This window comes from Papaver somniferum, chromosome 9 (assembly GCF_003573695.1).
Source record: "Papaver somniferum cultivar HN1 chromosome 9, ASM357369v1, whole genome shotgun sequence".
NCBI classification, from domain to species: domain Eukaryota; kingdom Viridiplantae; phylum Streptophyta; class Magnoliopsida; order Ranunculales; family Papaveraceae; genus Papaver; species Papaver somniferum.
This window is the reverse complement of record NC_039366.1, coordinates 18944355-18957741: the sequence shown is the minus strand read 5'-3', so window position 1 is coordinate 18957741 and position 13387 is coordinate 18944355. Positions and strand designations below refer to the sequence as shown.

The window sequence follows — 13387 nt, the reverse complement described above, 5'->3', positions numbered from 1 at the left end:
GGTCCCTACACTCACTGAAAAACAATATCTACAATTTTGTAACCATCATACAGAGAGAAATAACGAACACTAAGAGTGTAGACAGACTTTGGAACAATTGTTCTTGCTTTATTGTGTTCTACGGATCATCATGAAGCGATTGGAATTGCATTCTTCATTGAGATTTCTTCACTGGTTCTTCTTTTATTAATTCTCATCAAATTAACAATGATCAGAGGTATGTGATCCTATCTTATTTCCGCATAAAGAATTTTCTAACAAATATGCCGTCGCGGAATTCTGGATCCAAATTTACTCCACATTTTTGAATCTTTCAAAACCAGCCTCCATCGTGAACCCTGTCCCCACTCTTTCCATTAACCATAAACAAGTATCTTTCATTAATGAAATCAGTGACCTGCGAAGAAGATGATCCAAAAAAAAATGTAAGAAAACTAGAAGATCTAACATAGTACCCTGATGAAGTTGTTTCAAAACTTACTTTCGAAATCATCCTAGCAATTCCAAGACTAACGTCGGACTTGAATAGTCGATCAACAATACTTATAATAGCGACCGTGAGAATTCATATTTTTTCACAAAACTACCAACAATACCTTTACATTTCGTCTTGGTACTATAAGTTTATTTTAAATTCAAAAAGAAAAAAAAATATGGAAAATTTTGGTATGTATCTCCATTTCTTGATTTGCGTGAAAACTTCCACACCACCATCTAAAGTGGAACCGAAGGAGTAGTTCATTTTAATCGGCTTCAACCAAAGGACTTCTATTGGGCTACAAATGGAGTTGAACATCCTCTTTGTAATCTGTTCATGGCATCGAAATTACATTTATTGCCTCATATTTTCCCTGTAACAAGTGAATCCCCTTGTACAAATACATTGTAGTAGAAAATCTAACTAGTTATATACTTAGTTCAATATATATTTATTTTTGTTACCAGAAAAATCCTTAGTATTGATGGCAAATTAAGCGTACGAAGGGATTAAAACCAGCAAGAACCAAAAGAGAAACATATAGTAAAAGGACAATTCCGAAAGTTCTTAAAAGAGAGAGAGAGAGGGAACTCGGTGAAGCACAAACTTTGATTACTGCATCTTGCTTAGGGCCACAACTATGGGACTTCTAACGTTGTATTTGCCATTGCTCCAAGTTAGGGATCCAAACACCATACCACCAAAGCTAGTCTTGTCAGGCATAAAATTAACAGTAAAGGACTTCTACTCACCGGCTTTTATAAACTCGAGTTTTTTTGGTTCCACTGTGACCGTCACGCCAACTGGTGCCTTGAAATTTCCCCGAAAAACTGTCGGCCCTTGTCCGCAGTATGTGACGGTTCGTCTAACTGATACATGTCCATTCAGTTCAGATACACCAATGGAAGGATAATTTAGATTATACGTGGGAATTGGTGGGTTAGGACACTCTACCAGACTTGGAAATAGACCAGGCCTACTGCATAAAAAGTTAATTATGTCACTGGTATTATAATCGTATATAAGACCAGGATCTAATGCTGCTGAAGGATTTATATGTCCGGATCCATAGTTGAGAGGTGTTGTGGAAGAACCATACGGATTTTTCATGATCAACATGGGTTTTGTAGATTTGTCCATCACGGTAGCTGTGTATATATATCGCAGTTTGCGGGAAAAAATTGTTAGAAGCATGAATAAATTGTCAGTCGCAATTTAGTTCATGATGAGAACTTTTGGTTCAGATCATATTGGAAACTAGTGCAAATATAATAACCTGTGGTCATCATAGCTGATTTTATAGTTGAAGGACTCCAAGAAGGACGGTGACTTTTTATGATGGAGGCAACTGCAGAAGCATGTGGGCAGGCCATGGATGTTCCTGACAAAGAGTAATACGTGAGAGATACACCTGATGTTGTATCTCCATCTGGAGACCATGCATCCAATATGTTCACACCAGGCGCTGTAATATCAGGCTGCCCCATAAAAACTCGTGTTTTAGGAAGAAAGAAAAAAAAAGAAATCCAAAACTTAACTCAGGTTTCAGTTTATTGAATTGCAATTTGATAGTCTGATGTCCTTGTTCCTATCAATGAGAATACCTACTTTGATAATTTCAGGTGTGATGCTACTTGGTCCCATAGAAGAAAACGAGGCCATTTTCGGTGCATGGATGGTTTTGCCAGTTTCAATTGTTGTTTGAAGAATTCTTGCAGTTGGGTTCGCTGACCTGTTAACACAATACAGACCTTTACAACCCCAAAGTTAATGTTGTTTTGACAACTGTTTTAAAATACCTTCAGATTTAAAACTTACACTTCAATCAGTAAGTACTCACGGAGATTTTCTGCTTGTTTTTGTTCCAGAACAGTAGTTGGAATGACATGTTCGGTTGGATTATATCCATGATATGGATCAATAAGAATCATACCAACACCACCACCCTCTTTTACAGCTCTGCTTTTCAAATTATCATCATCACTTGTGAAATTACTTGCTTTGGCCGTACATACCACTATCTTTCCCTTAATCAAGTTATGATCAAGAGTGTTGTTGTAGCAAAATCTTAAATACAGAGACACAGGACAGGACGTTAGAAAACATAGCCTACGCGTACGTGCATACATGTTGATGAAAATATTTACCTAGCGTTTTCAGTTGAAACACCGGCAGCAACTGCATCCGCGCCAAATATAATACCGTAATATTTATCCAATTGTAATTGGTTTATCCCTATACCCTGATAATTTTGAAGTTCACCTATTATTTCAAAACTGGTACATGCATATATATAAACGGGTGTACTGTGTTAATCAAATTCTTTCAGAACTTACTTTCAAAATCGTAGAATTTCCTAGACTAACATTGGAAGTGAATTCTCGATCAACAGTACTAGCAGCGACCGTGAGAATCCAAGGAGCAATATTCATTACACTGCCTGGAATTGCATAATTCCCCGCTGAAGCCGAAACAAGAATATTATTCTTAAATGCGTGGAAAGCTCCAATTGAGTTCACATCAGAAAAGAAATATTCTGGAGGGCCTGCCAAAGACACAGAAATGATGTCTAGTCCATCGTGAATGACATCATCAAAAGCGGAAAGAATGTCCGCATCAAGACATTCACCAGGTAGTGGCCAACATACTTTATATATAGAAAGTCTAGCATTTGGCACGCCACCCCTCGCAGTTCCATTTAATTGATGCATCAAATAAGGTCAGATTAACCTCTGATCCAGCAATTGTTGATGCAGTGTGAGTTCCATGGCCACTGCTATCACGTGGAGATCGGTAGAGTACTGTTAGAGGGTCAACTAATTCAGGATTTCGCAACACCGCCGCATCATATCCTTTTATGTAGAACCGAGCACCGATTATTTTCCTATATAAAATAGATTCAGAACATCTCTCCATTTTACATATACGATACACAAATCACAATCCATTACGGAAATTCGATCATAAAATATTTACTTGTTACAGGTAAACTGCGGCAGATCATCTCCAGAATCGCATTCTCCCTTGAATCTCTCTGGCCTAGTACCTAACCCGTTATCATTAAAGCTCTGTGACTCTGGCCAAACTCCTAGAAATTAATTAGAATTCAGAACCAAATTAAAAATTGTTATTGAGCATCTGAAAGTTAACAAGATTCGAATTTTGTGGTCTTTACCAGTATCAATAACACCAATTATTACGTCTGAGTTGGGATCCATTTTCATCTGTTCATCCTTTGGTGGGATAGCATCGATTCCAAGGAATTCCCAGGAATGGGTAGTATGTAGTTGGTAACTCTTACTTTCGAAAACTGAAATAACTGATTTTGTATCTATAATCCAAAAAATTATGGAATTGATTAGTTAATCGTAATGACTCTGCTTTGTATATATGTAGACGGGAACTGAGCTTACCTCGAAGTTTTTCTGCTTGTTCTGGTGTGAGAATGGCAGAGAAGCCTCGAAAGCTCTTATGATAATGGTGAGTTGTTGCTTCTTTCGCTTGAAGAATACTAAAAATTGATAAGAAAAAAAAAACCAATTAGAGTTTTTCACTAATATTAAGGTGGTATGGTGGTGTACGTGGTTTATAACAAGTCAAGAACTGTTTCGGGTCAATTACATTGTATTTAGCTAGCTACCTTCCAGTAACTGATGCAAGCAAATCATGGTTGGACGATATTACCGAGTCTGAATCCGGGTAAGAGTGTTCTCCCATGTACACTATATAACGCTGCAAATTTTACCAAAATAAAATGAATCATATATGGAGTATAATTTTTTTTTTTTTTTCTCATGTTAGATCAATGAGAGATATGGAAAACGTCTTTGAGTTTAAGGGGTTATGTATACCTTGGCAGTAGATAGAGCTTTCTCGCCCACAGCATATATGCAGGTGAAGAAAAGAGTGACGAGAATGGCTGTAACAATATATTTTTCCATGTTTTTCATTTCTGGTTAATGATATGTTAATCAAAAGCATGCAACTTACTTATAGCTTCAATTTATAGACCTTGGGCACTATGGACCACTGACGAAGCAACGTTGGGATCGATTGTGAATAGTACCCCAAAATGATCGATATTTTACTCAAATTTAGTTAGCGTTTGCTAACTCTAACCATGCAAATTTTTGCACTTGGTGTGGGTTAAACAATTTAACGAAGGATAATAGAGTTTTGATGGGTAAAGTGTGATTATTGACCATACTGCTAAGCAGTATTTATCATATTAGATTGCAATACACTTTCTTTGTTTGCCATGCAGTAATAGTAGAGTCAGTGGAACACCTATCTCTTTATTGTTCTTTGGTTTGGCGGATTGGGGAACACATTTTACAGTAACTGGGCATTTGGTTGGGTCCATCTCCACCAAATGAAGGTGTATTAATTAAAAATTAATTAATACTTGCTTATCTCTTCATTGTTCTTTGGTTTTGGAAAATGGTATCAAATCAACCCATGGTATTAATTAATTAAAGTAGATTTTATTAGCATACTATTTTGTTCTCTTAACTTGTGTACGAGGGCACATGTTAAGGTAGGATAAAATATTAATATATAGTATCGGTTATCGTGATTCATATTGGATAACTAAAATATATCTTTATAATTCTTATATTGTGCTTATTGTGGATACAAGTTTCACGTGTTTTATTTTAATAATCACAAATTCCATTAATTTTACAAACTCATCACTCACACTACATTCCTTGGCTCCTCCTACCCACTACATACTTCCCGCACCACTCAAGTGATTATTTCACTTTAGGGCGACGTTTTTGGAATGGGGAGCATTATCGCCACTCACACAATCAATGACTTCTCCAGCTCCCACCCACTCACTTTTCTTACCACTCAACTGACATTAATTTGGTGGATGCTTTTCAAATGAGGAGCACTATCTTTATAAAAAATATTTTATACAGCCTTGAGTGAGGAAAGACCCAAGAAGTTTGGTTAAAAGAATGGGACTTCTAACGTTGATAAAAGATGTATTATTTATAAACGATAAGTATCCCGCACGTGCTTCCGCACGTGCAAGTTGGATACGAGTCCATTACTTTTGTCCGTAAGTTAGCATCCTAATGTGGCATGGTAATTTTCAAATAACTCCAATTACTAATATACCCTCATATTATTTATTTCTAATCACTTACATCTGCATTGAATAGGGGCAAAATGGTCCAAATTAAATTTCCAGCTTCAAAATACTATTCCTCTACAGTACCTAAGGGATGTTCTCTTTATAATACTAATAGATGTCTGGCTTGATAAAAATGTTTTATGGATCAAACTCTGATGCATGTATTATTTGCATCCCCATTCTCGAAAGCAGTTTGGTTATTGGTGTCAGGTAGTTCAAGAGTTCTTAATGGAAATCACAGTAGCATTGATTCTATGTTTGAAAGTTGGTATCAACTTCATCAACAACAAAATGGGCAGAGCAGTTGGCTTCACACAACACTGATAGTCTCATGGATTATATGGAATACTAGGTGTGAAGTACAATTTCAGAGCATAAAGGCTGATCCACAAGAGGTGGCGTGTTAAGCATTGAGCTTTATAAATTATATGAAAACCCTCCATAGTAGAAACCCAGTGTATAGAATAGAAGTTCATAACCCTATACCTGATCCTTTACAGTGGCAGCCCCTTGCCTTTCCTTTTTTGAAAATAAAGTGTGATGCCTCTTATGATCCAAACTCGGGCCTAACTGGGATTGCCCTTGTCTTACGTGATCATGCAGGAAAATTAAGAGGAGGATTTGCTAAATGCTATGAAGGAATAATAAATTCGGAGCAAGCAGAATGCCTTGTTTTCTACAATGCTGTTAGTTGGAGTTTGGAGTTGAAGCTGACACAAGTTACTTTGGAGATTGATATTGTGATTACTGGAAATCCAGCAACACACCCAAATAGAAAGTAAGATCTAAGAAATGATAAACACAAGAACTTAAGTTTATTTATTAATCTCAAACGAAATGCAAGTTACATTCGTGAGTTACCAGGAAACCCTAATCCCTTTTCTAAGCCTATAAATTACAAGGAAACCCTAATTCTCTATCTCATATTCTAGACCTTTCCCTCTCCAAAAGATGTCTCCCTTTACATTGCTCCAAGGTCTCTATTTATAGCCCCCAACAACCCTAATGGTATACAACCCACAGTATCCCGCCGAGGTTACTTTACACTTTGCCTGGAGCATATTCCATAAAGTTTTCCCCCACCTTTCGTTGACTTCACGTGGTCTTGTCGGGACACCTGTCATATTTCTTGCTTGATAATTTATCTACTTCGCGTCTTGCCTTCTTCGCCAAGTAAACTCTTCGTGGCTCTACCTTAATACTCTGATGGTCCTCCTACTTTAGTTCGGGGCGGGGAGCTTTCTCGCGCTTGGAATTGTACTTCGCCTTTTGATACTGACTGATTTGACAGGTCACTGACGAGGATCTTTGACTAAGATTCCCTAACTCTTCTTGGTGTGACACGTGGCGATCCTATTTCGTGTACCTACATTTCTCCTTTTCTTATTTTGTCCAAGTTGCTGCGAGGATGGAATAAGAACCGGTTTACATTCTTTAACCTCCACATTCTCCATCCCTATGCTTCCACGTGGCCACGTTCTTTCTTTAACCGCCTGTCACCGGTTGCCTTTACTTCGATCATGCCGTTTTCGATTTTACCAGTCTCTTCTTTCTGCTATAAATACACTTCTGAACCCTTACTTGGATTTCTTTTCTGCTTTTCCCAACCTCTTCTCTTCCCTTGCTCAGTGTTCCTTCTCACTTCTTACCGTGTTTTTTCGAAACCTTCTACTTTCTTTACCACCATGTCTCCCAAAGGCGCTTTAGCATCTACTTCACTCAAAAGCCGAAAGGAATTTCAAGCTGAACTCCAAGAGTTAGGTTTACCTTTAACCCCAGCTGTCGATTCTTCCTCGGATCCTGCTGTTATTGCTACCCAGGAGATGGAGCTGAATTACCGATGGCTTGGTCGGACACCTGGTCTGCTGATAAGGTGATAGTTTTTTTAGGTCAGTTGAGAGCGGGATTGTCCGTCCCTCTGTATAATCCTTCAAACCCTATCTCCCTGGAGATTCTTGGTAGGCTGCAGTGCGGGGTTTTTCAGCTTACTGGTAATGCGATTCGGAACGCCAACGAGTTCAAAGTCCGTTATCGTGATGGTATCTCGCAAGTTCCTTCTTCGACGGACGAATTTGACTCCCTGATTTCAACATAAACTCTTTCATGGACAACTATTCAGTTGTGTTTACAAGCACCAGGGAGCATCAGGAGTGGGGTCTCGAGCTCGTCAGGAATGTGGTCTCTCCCCCCGTTAAGGAGCTTCTACTGGATGTGGACTCCCAACTTCGTCTCTCCGTTGATGAGTGGGAGAGGTTTCCTTTAGTAGTCGGCGGTCCTTTCGTCTGGGGTTACAACGAAAAGGGCCTTCCTCGCAATGGTCCCCTTCCCAGACATTGTTACCTCGCGGGATATGATCCCTGAAGACTTCGCAGGACTGCTCCTAGCAAGGTATGATTTTTCCTACTGCGATTTGTATCATTTGGAACTATCAATTGTACTTATGCTTCTCAATTTGTTTTATTATGTGATGCCCGTTGCTGGACTCGTCAAGGCGCGACAAGAGAAGAAAGTGGTTACTAAGAAGACTCCCTCTGAACAGGTATCATTTTCGTCTATTACTAGCGATTTTGTGATAATTGTCTATCCTGACGTCATGCCTCTTCGCAGGATGAACTATCCACTTCTGGGGTACCCAAGGTTCACAAGAAACGTTCTCACCCTACTCCTCCTCCTTCTTCTCAGGTACCATCATTATCGCCTTTTATTTGTAAATTTTAGCCTTTTCATTTTTAACTCTTGACTTCGCAGACGGGTGTTCCTCCTTCTGGTGCGCCTAAGAAGCCGCGAAAGACCCTGGATGTGGATTCCTTAGCTGCAATACAGCCTGCCGCTCTCCTTGGTCTTCTCGTTCGCACTAAGCAACAGTCTCCTTCAGTTCGTGCTCCTGCTCCTCCTAAAGAAGTTAATTCAGTTACCCGTTCCAAGGCCGCTGATTCCCCTGTTCAGACAAGAGTTGAACGTCCTAAGAGTTTTCCGGAGGTACCTCCATCTGGCGAGAAGGGAAAGCAACCCGTCCAGCCAACAATGTCAACTCCTCTCTTCGACCCTGACATGCAATTCCTTCAAGGTATCTACCACAAGTCCCAAGAAGATCCGGTTATGGGATCTCGCGCTTTTGAGTCTTTGTCCACCTTTGTTTCTGATGACTTCCTCTCTCAAGACTCTTCTGTGCATTTGAGTGCTTCAATGAATCTAGCTCTCCAGCAGCACTCTGCCTCGATGAACCAGGTGATTTCTTTGTGCCTTCTCTGCTATTTTTCCTTTTCGGCTCCGAGATCTATCTTCTGAGTTTAAGTTTCGCTTCGCAGGAAGTCTACCGTCACATGGCCACCCTCGTGGAAATTCGGCTTGTTCGCGAGATGGCTAGGAAGGATGAGGCTAAAATCAAAGCTTTATCAGAGGACCTTCAGAAAGAAAGAGATCATTCCCTCAAGCAAAGCCAAAACATACAGAAGCTTCTGAGTAAGTTCTTTTTTCTTGGATATCCCTCTATTGTTCTTGCTTTTGTTTCCATTATTTACTTATTTTATGCTTCGTCAAGGTCGATGCATGCAACGTCAAATGAGCGCCAATAAAGCTTCCTCCTTGCTGGAAGATATTCGCGCTGAGATGGTGTACCTTACAACTCAAAATGATATTTATGTTTCTGAGAACTCCATCCTTAATGAAAAGGCCGAGACTTTTTGTTTGCAAGTGGACCGTCTGTCAGTTGAATGCTCCCGTAACGAGGAACTGAACCTCCATCTCCACAATGACAACCTGCACCTTAAGTCACAGCTTCAACGCGCCTCTAATTCCCTTACTACCTCGCAGAACCTCCATTCTTCGTCGATAGCCAACTATGAGAAACTGGAAGAAGATTACGATCGAGTGATCAAAAGCAAAACCGAGCTCGCAGCTATTCTTCGTAGGTCTCGAAGCACTGTGGACGGTCTAAGCGAGGAGATTGATTGTTTGAAGAAAAAGTTGGAACTCTTGCAAGCTAAGTTATCCACTTCCTCTCGTCCAAAGCATGTGAAATCCTCTCCTCCGATCAAGCCTGCAAGTCTTTGCGGAAAAGGCGCTCTCTTCATTCAGTCTGACAAGAGCACTTTGAAATACCATCATGGTGAAGGTTGAGATAGAATGTATCATGAGTTATGCGTTCAACTTGAAGAGTCCAACTTCGAAGTCGCCAAGCTTGACCATCTATACTCTGATATTCATAGTACTTTAAATACTACTATCCTTCTGGCGGAAAGTAGTTTTTAGGTGTATTATTATCTTGTTTGACCCGACTTACTTCCTTGTTTCTGATGTAGTTTCTCTTGTCTTCGCATAATCGGATGAGCGTCATAAGAGTCAGGTCCTTCGTGTCACCAGGGAGAGAGATGAAGCTCGTGGTGAAGTTTCTCGTCTTAATGAGGAGGTTGAGAACTTAAATGATAATATGGACGAGATCATCGATTCTTCCAAGAAGGTAGCCAAGACGGCCCGCAAGAACACTAAGAGCTATTCTGTTCCACTCTTTAATGACTACTGCGTTGAACATGGCATTCCTCCTCCTTCTTTCCCTTTGGAGGTTTTTTCTGATGATGAAAAGCCTCAAGATGAAGTTGTTGATCCTACCAACGAGGAAGCGTCTCTTGATGACGACGAGGAATCAAAGGCTGACACCGCGAAGGACAATGAGGAGTCCAAGGGAGCTTCTACTAGCCTCATCGGGGAAGGCGGCGAGATTTCTGAGACAACCACCATTGATAGTGCCATTTCTTAGTAGCAAATTTAGTTTTGTCTTCTTTCGTCTCAGATTAATGTTTTATAACTAGTTCTTTTATCGGCGCTCCCAAGCTTGGGGGGCAAACAATTTATTTTGGGAATCATCGCATTTTATGATATTATGATTTTGTTTTATCAAGCGTATGTTTATTTGATTTCCACCATTTGCCTCAAGTATATACTGACCATGGAAACTCTAAAAAGAATAATGAAGACTTTAAGTATATACTTTCCTTTTATTCTTTTGCGAGTTTTCATCTTCGTTTCTGCCTTCACCTTTCAAAATCACCCTCAGTTCCGGCTTACTTTCTTCACTCATTCTTGTTGCCTTTTGCTTTTCGGCGAGAGTAAGAATGCTAATTTAAAATAGTGATGAGCATCGGTTGCTAAAGTATGCGCCCGATCTTAGTTTTCTACCTCAGGTTTCTTCTTGCCTTGTCTTGTAGCCTTAGATTGTATCTTAAGCGCTTTGTAGTTTCGTGCAGATAATGCCAAAATAACAAAAAAATATAAAAATTTATACTTGCCTCTTGTTCTTGTTGGGATTATCGGATCAAGACGAGATGGTTCTGAGAATGCTCTTTATAACTTTGCTGTTTTAGTAGTTATCTCTATTTCTTGCTTATTTCCTTGGTTTCCTTGTTTATGAGGTCTTAATGCGCCTCCTAATTAAGGTCTTATTGCGCCTCACCGTGTTTTTAAGGGTATTGCTTCGGCGAAGTTTCAGGTGCTTTCTATTTTTGCGAATATCTATCCATTAACCTCGCCTTAACATCTTTGCTAAGTTTTCTTTTCGCGACAATATGACATGCCTATCTATTCTCATGAATAGAAGCCCCAAGACATTGCCGTCTTTTTTGGTCACACAGCTCCCTAATCTGGAGGGTGACATCCCTTTATATTTCCCCTGAGTGCCCCTTCAAGGAGGTTACCATAACATGCATGTTGGTCTCCTCCCATCCGGTTATTACGACATTCAGTTGTTTTCGTGACTTCTTATCCTCTTCGCTGATAAGGCTCAGAGTTACGAAGTCACACCCTAAGTGGGGTTTCTTTGGGATCAAGTGCATCGTAGCCAAGACTTTCCAGACGGACATGGACGGTAACGCTCCATACGTCCCAGGCACCCGCAGCTCAACCGAATACGTCGGCGCCTTGGTCATAATTCTGCACCTCTTACCGAAGGCCATCGTAAAAGGGACCCTCAGCGGATAGTTCTTATCATTGCCCCTAGATTTCTGCCCGCGAGTTGTCCATGACATGCGTTAGGTATTACCTCTTACATTTTTATGCGAACTAGGGTGCATGCCACGGGCTCCCAGCCTTCCTAGGCGAAGGTTTTGAGTTTCCCTAGAAACTGTTTATTTCATATTCGTTATTTGCCTCCTAATCTTGAGGTCTTACTGTCTTTGGTTACTCGGCGAATATTTGATTCATCAAAATTCCATCAAATTTTTATTGCTATGATTTTGAAAATTGAGTACATCGATCATTTCATTTTCATCATCAAAATAAAGTGCATATATTTATCTTATCTCGCTGCACCTTTACTATTCTTCTTCTATACGAATGTGCTCGGCTTGGTAGTTTTTCAACTCCTTCATTCGTACTTCATTTCTTATCTTGAATAGTGCGGAGAATAACGACTGTCCGTTTGATAAAGCATAGATGAATGATCGCACCAACTCCTCTTCGGAGATCGTTCCCTTCTGCATACTGCTTCCCATCTGGCGACGAGGCTTCGCAAGCTCTCATTCTCTTTCTGCCTTAATGAGAATAGCACTGCTATCTCTGGCTTGCACGGTTCATTCCTTGAGCATTTGTTTACCATTTGCAAACCACTTTGTCTCCTTTCCTTGGGGATATTGTTTCTTCCTTGAGTAACTGCTATTGATTGTTGCATTCGAAATTCCCTTTCTCTGTATTCTCTTCTGATGCTTTCTATGGCCTTCTTCAAATCTTCTCGCACCTTTTGCTCACCTCTCCCTAGGCCTTCTCGTTATTGCACATAATGTCTTTCTATAGTTCGTGCTTCTCCCACAATATATCTTTCCTCCTGCATATTACTCTCTGCTTGCTTCCTTTTCAAATGATTATTTCTGATAATCATCTTTTCATTTTTCCTTTCTAACCTTATTCGTTCCCTGACCAGATCCTCTTTCCTTCGCCTCTCCTGGTAAAGTTCCTCTTTTAACCGGGCCATCTCCTCCTCTTCGCGAATTTCTTTTAATTTACTCTGTGAATTTTGCATTTCAACGCTTTTCTCTGTCTCTTGTGCCTGTGCCTTTTTTCTTTTTGAACGGTTCACCTTCCCTCCTTCTCGTGGAGTTTGTTTCTCCTTTGTCGTGGGAGTTTTCTTTTTATTCTTTGTCATTTCGTTTCCTTCAGCCGCCTTCCCCTTCTTGGCCTTTCCACCTTGTTTTAGATTGACCTGGCCTCCTTTCTCTGGAGTTGCGTTATTATCTTCCTCGATATGAGTTTTTGCTTCATTGGTTTCCTCCTCATCCTCATATGTCCCACTCAGTTCTTTGTTATATTCTATCGTAAATACCATAAACTCTTTGGCTCTTCTTTCTTCGCTTGCTTTCTTCCTTTGTTCCATTTTCTTTCTTAACTTCTCCTCGTAGTTATGCATGTCTTCTGTTATACAGTCTGTTGCATCTTTCGGATCTCCTCTTATCTCGTCGATTCCACTTAGCATTGGGAACCGTATCGCCTGGTGATATGTTGACGCGACTCCTTTTATTCCATGTATCCAAGGCCTCCCTATGAGAGCATTATATGGATAATCGACATCTACGGCACCGACTGTGACCTTGGTCTCTAGTTCGCCAGCGAAAATCTTCACGGTCAGTTCCCCTTTCGGCTTGGACGCTACCCCATTGAACCCATATATATTATATGTAGAAGGTACAAGATCCGATTCTTTGAATCCCATGGTCCTAAAGGTATGGTAAAAGAGGATATCGACTGAACTCCCAGTATCAACTAAGATTCTGTCTATTGCC

General features: G+C 40.1%; 1 pseudogene; it reads right to left on the bottom strand.

The window, feature by feature from the left end:
- Window positions 1–470: 470 nt before the first annotated feature.
- Window positions 471–4425, bottom strand: LOC113314171 (annotated as a pseudogene).
- Window positions 4426–13387: the final 8962 nt, after the last annotated feature.